Source organism: Gossypium raimondii, chromosome 5 (assembly GCF_025698545.1).
Source record: "Gossypium raimondii isolate GPD5lz chromosome 5, ASM2569854v1, whole genome shotgun sequence".
NCBI lineage: Eukaryota > Viridiplantae > Streptophyta > Magnoliopsida > Malvales > Malvaceae > Gossypium > Gossypium raimondii.
Window position 1 is genome coordinate 23,023,943 of NC_068569.1, and position 10,094 is coordinate 23,034,036.

Genomic DNA, 10,094 nt, shown 5'->3' on the forward strand with positions numbered 1-10,094 from the left:
CACATTTCTAAAGAAAATATATTTTGGTCTTGACAAAGTATTAAAATCATCGTATTTTACAAATTTCCAAAATATTTGGCATTCATGATTCTCGAGAAAGATCGTGTCCTAACTTACTGGATTGCGATTATTTTTCGATGAATTTAGAAAGCCAAGTATTTGTTTCGCAATAAATCCACAAATTTCAAATAAAAGTTTATTCTCGGGAATTCAAAAATGTTGGGTCCTAACTTACTGGTCCTGATATTTTGACTACTCAAAATAAGAATTTTCAAAAGCAAAAGGCAATATTCGGGTATTTTGAAGATTTAAAAACATTGTGCCCTAACTTACTGGGTGTGATGTTTTATTTCTTTAAAATAAAAATATTTTATTATTTTGATTCGTTTGCGAGTTAAAAGTTCTCTTTTAAAATCTTTTCAGATTTTTGACACTAAGACATTAAATAATGAATTTGGTACCGATTTTTGGGCGTTACGAGGGTGCTAATTCTTCCTCGTGCGTAACTGACTCCCGAACTCATTTTCTCAAAATTCGTGGACCAGAATAATTTTTAAGGTGAGCCGATCACACCTTAATAAAGGATCGGTGGCGACTCCAGTTTTTATTTTTAAATCGAAACTAAAAATTTTTGTTTTCAAAAAACGGTTTCGACAACTTGGCGACTCCGCTGGGGACATTAGAGAGTCGAACCATAAACTGATCATATTTGTCTTTGTGTCGAAAATCAAAAGTTTTTAAAAAAATTCATGAGTTCCCTTCGCACTCATTAATGTTTTATCATGGTATTTTGGCAACTTTGCATTTGCATTTTGCATTTCACCCTTTAAGTGGGAGCAAGAAACTAGTCCTTCGTGAGGTTTTCACCTCCGTGCAGGGTAGTGGACCGCTTCCGGGATACATCTGTACCTATGTCTTCGTGAGATTTTCATCTCCGTGCAGCCATAAGGAAATGTGTCCCCTTGAACTGAACTCGATCCATATGAGCCTATAATGGGTGAGGATCGAGGAATCTGCTGGTTCAGGTACCCCTGCCCTAGAAGCCGAACCGCATATAGTGAACCTTAGGAGCTTACCCTAGGTAGAATTACTCTAAACCTTAGTAGATACCTGACTAGGAGTTTTATTATTTATTGATTGTATTGGATTTAATGTTTATACCAGATACTAACCCGTTTTGTTTTGTTTTGGTTATGATTGCATTGCATTTGCATTGTAGAAAAGATATGTTGATTCAAGTTTGATTACTAACTTAGAAAGCCTATCATAAGAAAACGGGTTTCTTGATAAAATGGAAAATAGTACGGCAGCCTGAATATATTCCGAGAAATACAAGAAGGGCGATGGAAGAATTCATGACTTTACTTCGGGGCCCGAGGATTCAAGATGATTGTCTAAAAGCTTTTAACATGCCAAATTTCTTAAAGAAGCTAATGAGCATTGCGAGGATAGGCAGACAACGGATTGCGACCAGAATCAAGCAAAAGGAGCTAGCAATGACATCCTTTGGAAGTTCGCGAGGTTTATCTTAACATCCGGATGAAAAAGGAGAAGATATCTTTGCTTCGAGTATGAGGGCAAAGCCGTATATATATCCGCTTTATGTAAAGAAATTTGTCCTCTAGTAAGGTTTTCTAAATGGAATTGAATCAGAATCAACGTCTCTTTATGCATTCATTTCATGCATTCGCATTTCATTACATCATATGCATCAAAGATTATTCAAAGATCCTAATTAACTAAAATCATTGCTCAGTTAACCTGGAATCCAACCAACCAACCCAACACCGATACGGCACTCACAAAAGATATGGATCAGAGATTAGAAAAACTCGAACAGTACCAGAAGGAGATGCAAGACCGGCTTCAGCTACAAATGCAGGAGCGGTTAGACAAGATGAAACAAGAGATGTCTGAGAAGATGCGAGAATCCCAAGAAGATATATTGGCAAAGTTAACCCAACTGATAACTAAGGGAAGTGATAAAGGAAAGGGTCCCATGGCAAATGTCGATGAGGGAAATGATGATGAACTTTTCTATCCTCCAGGTTTCACCCCTCCACATGAGCGAGCTCAAGCCGAATACCCGCGCAAATCTACTGTCACCATCATGCCTCAGCAATTTCGAGCTGGTATTTCGAACCTCCAAACTGGGCCGGGTTTTAATCCCGAAAATAATCCTATTAACTCTGCCATTCCTGACTTCGATGAAGTGGTTGAGAAGGAAAGAGTGAAGGGGAGTTACAAGAGCGAGTTAGAGGAGAGATGCAAGTGGCTCGAGGAGAAGTTCAAGGCGATGGAAGTTACTGAAAGTTATCGAGGCATTGACGCAAAAGAGCTGAGTTTAGTGCCAGATCTAGTACTCCCTCATAAGTTTAAGATGCCTGAATTCGAGAAGTACAATGGGACGACTTGCCCAGGGGCTCATGTCACCATGTTCTGCAGGCGAATGGCTGGATACGTTAACAATGACCAACTTTTGATACATTGTTTCCAAGACAGCCTTGCAGGGGCAGCATCCAAATGGTACAATCAATTGAGTCGTGCCACGATTGGTTCATGGAGGGACTTGGCGCAAGCATTCATGAAACAATATAGTCATGTGACAGACATGGCTCCTGATAGAATCACCCTTCAGAATATGGAGAAGGAGCCGAGCGAAAGCTTTAGGCAGTATGCACAGAGATGGATGGAGGTTGTAGTCCAAGTTCAACCACCACTATTGGAAAAAGAAATAACCATGCTATTCATTAACACACTGAAGGCACCATTCATTACACATATGTTGGGGAGTGCCACAAAAAGCTTTCCCGACATAATCATGAATGGCGAGATGATCGAAAATGCCATAAGAAATGGAAAGATCGATGCTGGAGAGAGTAACAAGAGGTCAGTCTCAAGGAGAAGAAAAGATGAGGTGAACAACATGGGTTACTCTAAATCAGTTACTGTAAGTCAGCCAAGAAAGGTGGCTGTTAACCAACAAGGTTCATCGAGACAAAAAGCTGGTACAGGACAAAACACAGAGAGGCCCCGATTCACGCCAATTCCAGTACCATGTAGGAAACTGTATCAAAATCTGTTTGATGCCCATGTTGTTTCCCCTTTTCTTGTGAAGCCTCTACAACCTCCGTATCCCAAATGGTATGATGCGAACGCGCAATGTGAATACCATGCGGGAATTACGGAACACTCGATTGAGAATTGCACTGCCTTCAAGAAGCAAGTTGAAAGACTCATCGACATGGGTGTTGTCAAGTTTGGTGACTCATCAAGTGCAGAAAATCCATTACCCAATCATGATTGATAATGGAGGAAATGCAATGCTTTCTGGTCAGATATTCGCCTGGGAGGGGTTAAAAATAATGGGACTGCAGAGGAAACCCCTATATTATTTAGAGTCTGCTAGAGTAATGTTCAGAACACATTTGTTGCTTTTAGCCTAGAAGCAATAAGAACTCCTTTGTGAAATAGGCTCATGTCTGAACATTATTATTTTTAATGAATACATTATTGCAATCATCTTTGAGCAAATGTTCTTTCAGTCTTTACGTTTTCTTCATTCTATTGGATTTCTCCTGCCAAATCATTCATTCGTTCATTCATATTATTCATACATTCTTTTTTATATTTTTTGGTACCCACTATGGGTCCCCAAATATCAATGACATGAATGACACTGCTACAGATTTAGAATCTCTTTTTGAGTGAGACATGTGTTTAGAAGATCTCACAACTTTGAAGATGACATGAATCGTAGCTTATTTCTGGACTTATTAAGGATGGTAGAGCAGGAAGAAAATTTTACCTCATGAGGAGACAATAGAAACTGTGACCTTGAGGGAACATGCATGACCGAAAAAACAATACGTTGTTGGGTTACTTCAAGCATTCAAAGATGCCTTCGCATGGTGATACCAGGATGTACCCGATTTAAGCGCCGTCATTGCAATCTGAACAACAGCACGATATCAGAAATTTGCAGTATGTTCAAGGTGAATATCATGAATGGTGCAATGAAAGCTCTACCGGGGCAATGCCACTCTTTCCAGTTTATCACGTTTTTTCATTGAAGTTGAAATTCATTCTCTTCGAGTTTTGGCTGAGCTGAAGTAGGATGAAGATCCAATTCCGATACGACTAGTTAAACCTAGTTGAAGAAAAAGGCTAGAAACTATTCATCAAGGTCAGATATACCAAGAAATGACTGATGCGAGCCTATAGCAAAAGGTTTGCCCCAAAGAATTCCACGATGGCGACCTAATGCTGAAGAAGCTCCTCACTCTACAAAAAAATATAACGGATGCCAAATTGGGAAGAACCTTATGTTATAGAGAAGGTCTTTTCCAAAGGAGCTTTAATTTTGAGTAAGATGGATGATAAACCTGCAAAGTCCTGTAAACTCAGATTCAGTCAGGAAATACTTTGCTTAAAGAAGGAGAGGACCAAGGTAGAAACCCGCAAAGGGCAGTTTGAGTCCCAAAAAAAAAAAAGAAAAAAGAAAAAAAAGAAGTGATGAAAATGAAAATGAAAAAGTAAAAATGGAGAGGCTAATGTGAAAACTCGCAAAGGGCGCCTTAGACCAAAGGGGATTTGAGTTGAAAACCCGAAAAGGGCGGCTCAAATATTGATCATAATTGAGCATGAAGTAATCAGAGCAGCTCAAATACTGATCAGAATGGGATATGCAGTGGTCTTGCTATACCAGAATCAGCAGAAAAGGGTATGCGACATCTTGGGGCATCGATAGAGTATGGTAGATCTCCTAAACACATGTCAAACCCAGAAAGGTCTTCAGCAAGTTTGTACATAGAAGTTCAAGCTACGATATCTGGGGCATCTAATCCTTATACCATTTTTGTTATTCTTGGAACACTTCATTCATTTCCAAGATACACATTTCTAAATCCATTTCTTTGCCATTTATCTTTATTATCTTTGACAACGTATTCATTTCAAGCTATGCTCAGAACCAACTCTATTCTTATCCATAATTTTTTTTGCAAGCATGTTGCATTAGAATAATGATTAATGGACTAATAAAACTTTCACAAGGGAAGTTTTGCATATTACTCTAGAAGTTTCTGAATAATATAGGAACCTCAAACATGACTATTGTTTAGAATGCACTCGGTTGGAAATCTGATAAAAAAAGAGTCTAAATTAAGACTATCCCTTTGAATTTTCTTGTTTAACAAAATGGCAAGATATCGTGTTGGTGACAAAGCTTCAATGAACAAGAAAGCAATGATCACCGAATAATAAGAAGAAGTTGTTCTTGGAGAAGATTTCTTCATTTGTGCATAAGCATTTGGTACAACACCCTGGGAATGGTGTAAGAGACCAAAAAGTTTCACACCCTGTATCCTTGAATTGTGATAGTAGGGAATTGAGAAAAGGTCAAATCTTTTACTCTTGGGTTACAACGAGAGAAAGATAGTACAAATTTTTGCATCCCAGTAGATTAAACTTTGAAGGTTACAGTGGGGCAATCTGACTAAGTGTTTCTTTGGAGACGTCAGGTGAGCAAAAATGTGTTATAACACATTAGTGATGAAACCTTAATAAACTTGGAGTAATGATAACTCAAGCGTTAAAATATCATTTTCATGACATTCTACATTCATTCAAATGTCATTCATACATGTCTAGTTAGGAGCATTTGATTCATTTGATCATGACATCCTAGGCATAATTAGGTTCATAAAATAAATCATACAGGTCACGTTCCACAGAGAACAGGTCGGTGGAATCATAAAGCCTTATCTCCCTGAGTTGCAGTGGAGCAGGTTGAAAAGAAACAGATCTTGTCTTCATGTACTGGCGTGAAGTAGATCAAAGATACCAGATCTTGTCTTCCCATACTGGTGGTGAAGTAGATCGAAGAAAACAGATCTTGTCTTCATGTACTGGCGTGAAGTAGATCAAAGAGAGCAGATCTTGTCTTCCCATACTGGTGGCGAAGTAGATAGAAGAAAATAGATCTTGTCTTCATGTACTAGTGTGAAGTAGATTAGATATAGCAGATCTTGCCTTCCTACATAAACAGCGAAGTAGATCGAAGATGGCTGATTTTACCTCATCGTGGTTACAGTGGAGTACATTGAAGCCAGTAATTCTATCTCCCTGGGCAGCAGTGGAATAGATTGTAGATTTCAGATCTTGTCTTCATGTACTGGCGTGAAGTAGATCAAAGATACTAGATCTTGTCTTCCCATACTGGTGGCAAAGTAGATCGAAGAAAACAGATCTTGTCTTCATGTACTGGCGTGAAGTAGATCAAAGATAGCAGATCTTGCCTTCCTGCATAGACAGCGAAGCAGATCGAAGATGCCTAATTTTACCTCCCTGAGGTTACAGTGGAGTACATTGAAGCCAGTAATTCTATCTCCCTGGGCGACAGTGGAATAGAGTGAAGATTACAGATCTTATCTCCCTAAGCAGTAGTGGAGCAGATTAAAGATGGTAGATTTTACCTCCCTGATGTTGCTGTGGAGTACATTGAAGTCGGTGATTCTATCTCCCTAGGCAACAGTGGAATAGATTGAAGATGACAGATCTTGTTTTCATGTATTGGCGTGAAGTAGATCGAAGAAAGTAGATCTTGTCTTCATGTATTGGCATGAAATAGATCAAAGAGAGCAGATCTTATCTTCCCATACTGGTGGCGAAGTAGATCGAAGATACAAGTCTTATCTCCCTGAAGTTGCAGTGGAGCAGACGGAAATAACTGGTCCTATCTCCTTGGAGTTGCAATGGAGTGGACTAAAACCACAGATCTCATCTCTCTGAAGTTGCAGTAGAGCAGATCGCGTCAGATTTATCCTTAAGTTGTAGCAGAACAAATTGAAGCTACAGGTCTTATCTCCCTGAAGTTGTAGTGGAGCAGATTAAAGATAGCAAATTTAGTTCTTTTGAGAAGCTACAATGTATGAATCCTATCTCCCCGACATTACAGTAGGAGTGGACTGAAACACCAGTTCCTATACCTCTGGAGATGCAGTAGGAAGGAACGAGGCTACTAACGCTAAGGTCCATATGGCCAGGCAAAAATTGGTCTTTTTAAGTCTTTGCTCCATTCTCGTCACACGATAACGAGCAAAGAGGGGCAGCTGTAATACCAATTTTTTCTGCCCGGGCCCATACAAAATAAAACACAGCAGGCCCAATTACCCATCTACAGACTAAACCCAAAAATTCAGCCCAATCACATTAACCCTAGCCCAGTCCAGAAACCCAAACCCATATTAAAAAAAAACCTAGCCTAATAAGCAAGCTTCACCAAGACGCCCAACAAATGCCTCCCTAACTATCACAGCATCCTCCACTTTACGTCGCCTCTTCCACGGCCTCCATACCTGCGAGAAAAACGGATCCAAATAGCAATAGACGCAGCAAATAACGAAATAGGATTTTTTTACTTTTATTTTACTGTAATTTTGGCTATAAAAAGCCATCAAAAATCTGTAAAAAGGGGGGTATCAAGAGAAAAAAAATTCAATAGAGGACAGAAAATTCAAGTTTTTTTAGGTGATTCTTTTAGTTTTTTTGCAGTGACCATCATTTTTTTTCTTTTATCTTTATTTTCATTTATTTCACTTAAAGTAACCAAGAAAAGAGGAAGGGAAACTTACCTCTTTGGCCGGAAGTATCGATCGGTGCCACCTCCGTCGCGATCGGAGTTGTGGCACCCGGTTGAACGGCGGCGCGACGGCTTGGGTATGAAACCCTAGCAGAGAACAAAGAAAGGGGGGGTCCATCATTTTTTTTTTGTTTAAAACGGGTTAGGAATTTTTTTAAAAGAAAAAATGAGTTTTATTTAAACCTCAAAACAACGCCGTTTAGGAGGCCATGACCCGCGCGGTGACCCGACCCGAAGGGGAGGATCCGTGCGTTTGGCTTTAATGGTATAATTGCTCATTTAGTCCCTTATTTTTGCGGCGCACTTCAATTAAACCCGTTTTGCTTCTTTTAAAATTAGACCGCATATTCAATTTTTGTTTCAATTTGGTTCCGTGCTACGCGCCGTTTGGCCAGCACGGGGATATTTATTCCTTTGGTCCTCCCCCTTTTATGCGCGATTTAATTTAGCCTTTTTTAAATATTTTAATTTTGACCCCAAAATTCTGTTTAATTTTGGTTTAGTCCCCATTTATTATTATTATTATTACTATTATTATTCCTATAGTCATTCATATGCATGGTTCTTATATAATATATATATATATATGTATTTTTATATATAGTATATACGCATAGTTTCTTTTAATATATATATATAGGTATATTTTTATAGTATACGTATGTTATATATTTTATTCACATGTTCTATTTCTATTTTATTTCTTAATCTCTCTCTATATATACACTCTTATATTTTTGTTTTTTTCCTTTTTGTAAATATGTACATACGTATGTTTTATATACTATTCTTCATAATTTTTATTTTTATTTTTACCAATGTATACATACACATGTTTTACATAATATACATTTTTGGATTATTATAAATATTTCTTATTATTTTATATACACTCTGTTATTTTATACATATTGTACATATACCTATACATTTCTTTTTTATTTTGTAAATATATATACATCTACATACATTTTCTATACTTCATATTACAGATATATATATATATATATATATATATATATATATATATATATATATATATATATATATATATATAATACATTTCTCTTATTTTTGTAAACAAACACAAATCTGCATTTTTTTGTTTCTTCTTTTTGCAATTGTCATTCCACATTCACATGCATATTTTTATAACTTATTATAAGTTTGTTGTATATATTTCTTCACTTACTTCTTTATATGTACACTTATATTTATGTGTCAAGTACGTGCCCACTCATGTTTTCAAATTTGCTTGTATATTGTACTTGTATTTATATATTTTGGTAAATACATATACATATGTAGTTTAAATTGAAGTAATGGTTTCATGCTATGCATTAATATTGACCACATTTCTAAAGAAAATATATTTTGGTCTTGACAAAGTATTAAAATCATCGTATTTTACAAATTTCCAAAATATTTGGCATTCATGATTCTCGAGAAAGATCGTGTCCTAACTTACTGGATTGCGATTATTTTTCGATGAATTTAGAAAGCCAAGTATTTGTTTCGCAATAAATCCACAAATTTCAAATAAAAGCTTATTCTCGAGAATTCAAAAATGTTGGGTCCTAACTTACTGGTCCTGATATTTTGACTACTCAAAATAAGAATTTTCAAAAGCAAAAGGCAATATTCGGGTATTTTGAAGATTTAAAAACATTGTGCCCTAACTTACTGGGTGTGATGTTTTATTTCTTTAAAATAAGAATATTTTATTATTTTGATTCGTTTGCGAGTTAAAAGTTCTCTTTTAAAATCTTTTCAGATTTTTGACACTAAGACATTAAATAATGAATTTGGTACCGATTTTTGGGCGTTACGAGGGTGCTAATCCTTACTCGTGCGTAACTGACTCCCGAACTCATTTTCTCAAAATTCGTGGACCAGAATAATTTTTAAGGTGAGCAGATCACACCTTAATAAAGGATCGGTGGCGACTCCAGTTTTTATTTTTAAGTCGAAACTAAAAATTTTTGTTTTCAAAAAACGGTTTCGACATGGTTAAAATAGTAAATAAAAGATTTTTATAAATGTTGGTGTCATGGATTTAAACTTTCACATTTGCAATTTTTTTTTTTGGTTTCTTTTATAAAGAAAAACAAGAAAAAAAATAAAAGTATCCTCGTAACAATATAACTTATTTAAAATATGTAAAATTATTTCAATAATTTATTTAATCGAGTTGGTGTCAAATTGACTTGTAATATTATTTCAATCGCACTTAACTAATAGTTTAGATAATGCAATGCCTGTTATGAAAATTTTACTAAAATTTATAACATATATAATATAATATAATATAATATAATTATATGACATTAAAAAATATTCATATTATAATATCTATTTTAATTATATAAAGGGTTATAGTAGAAAATTGTCACTTTACTATAAATGGATATTAAAGTTTTTTCACTATATTTTATTTTGATTGATGTTAACC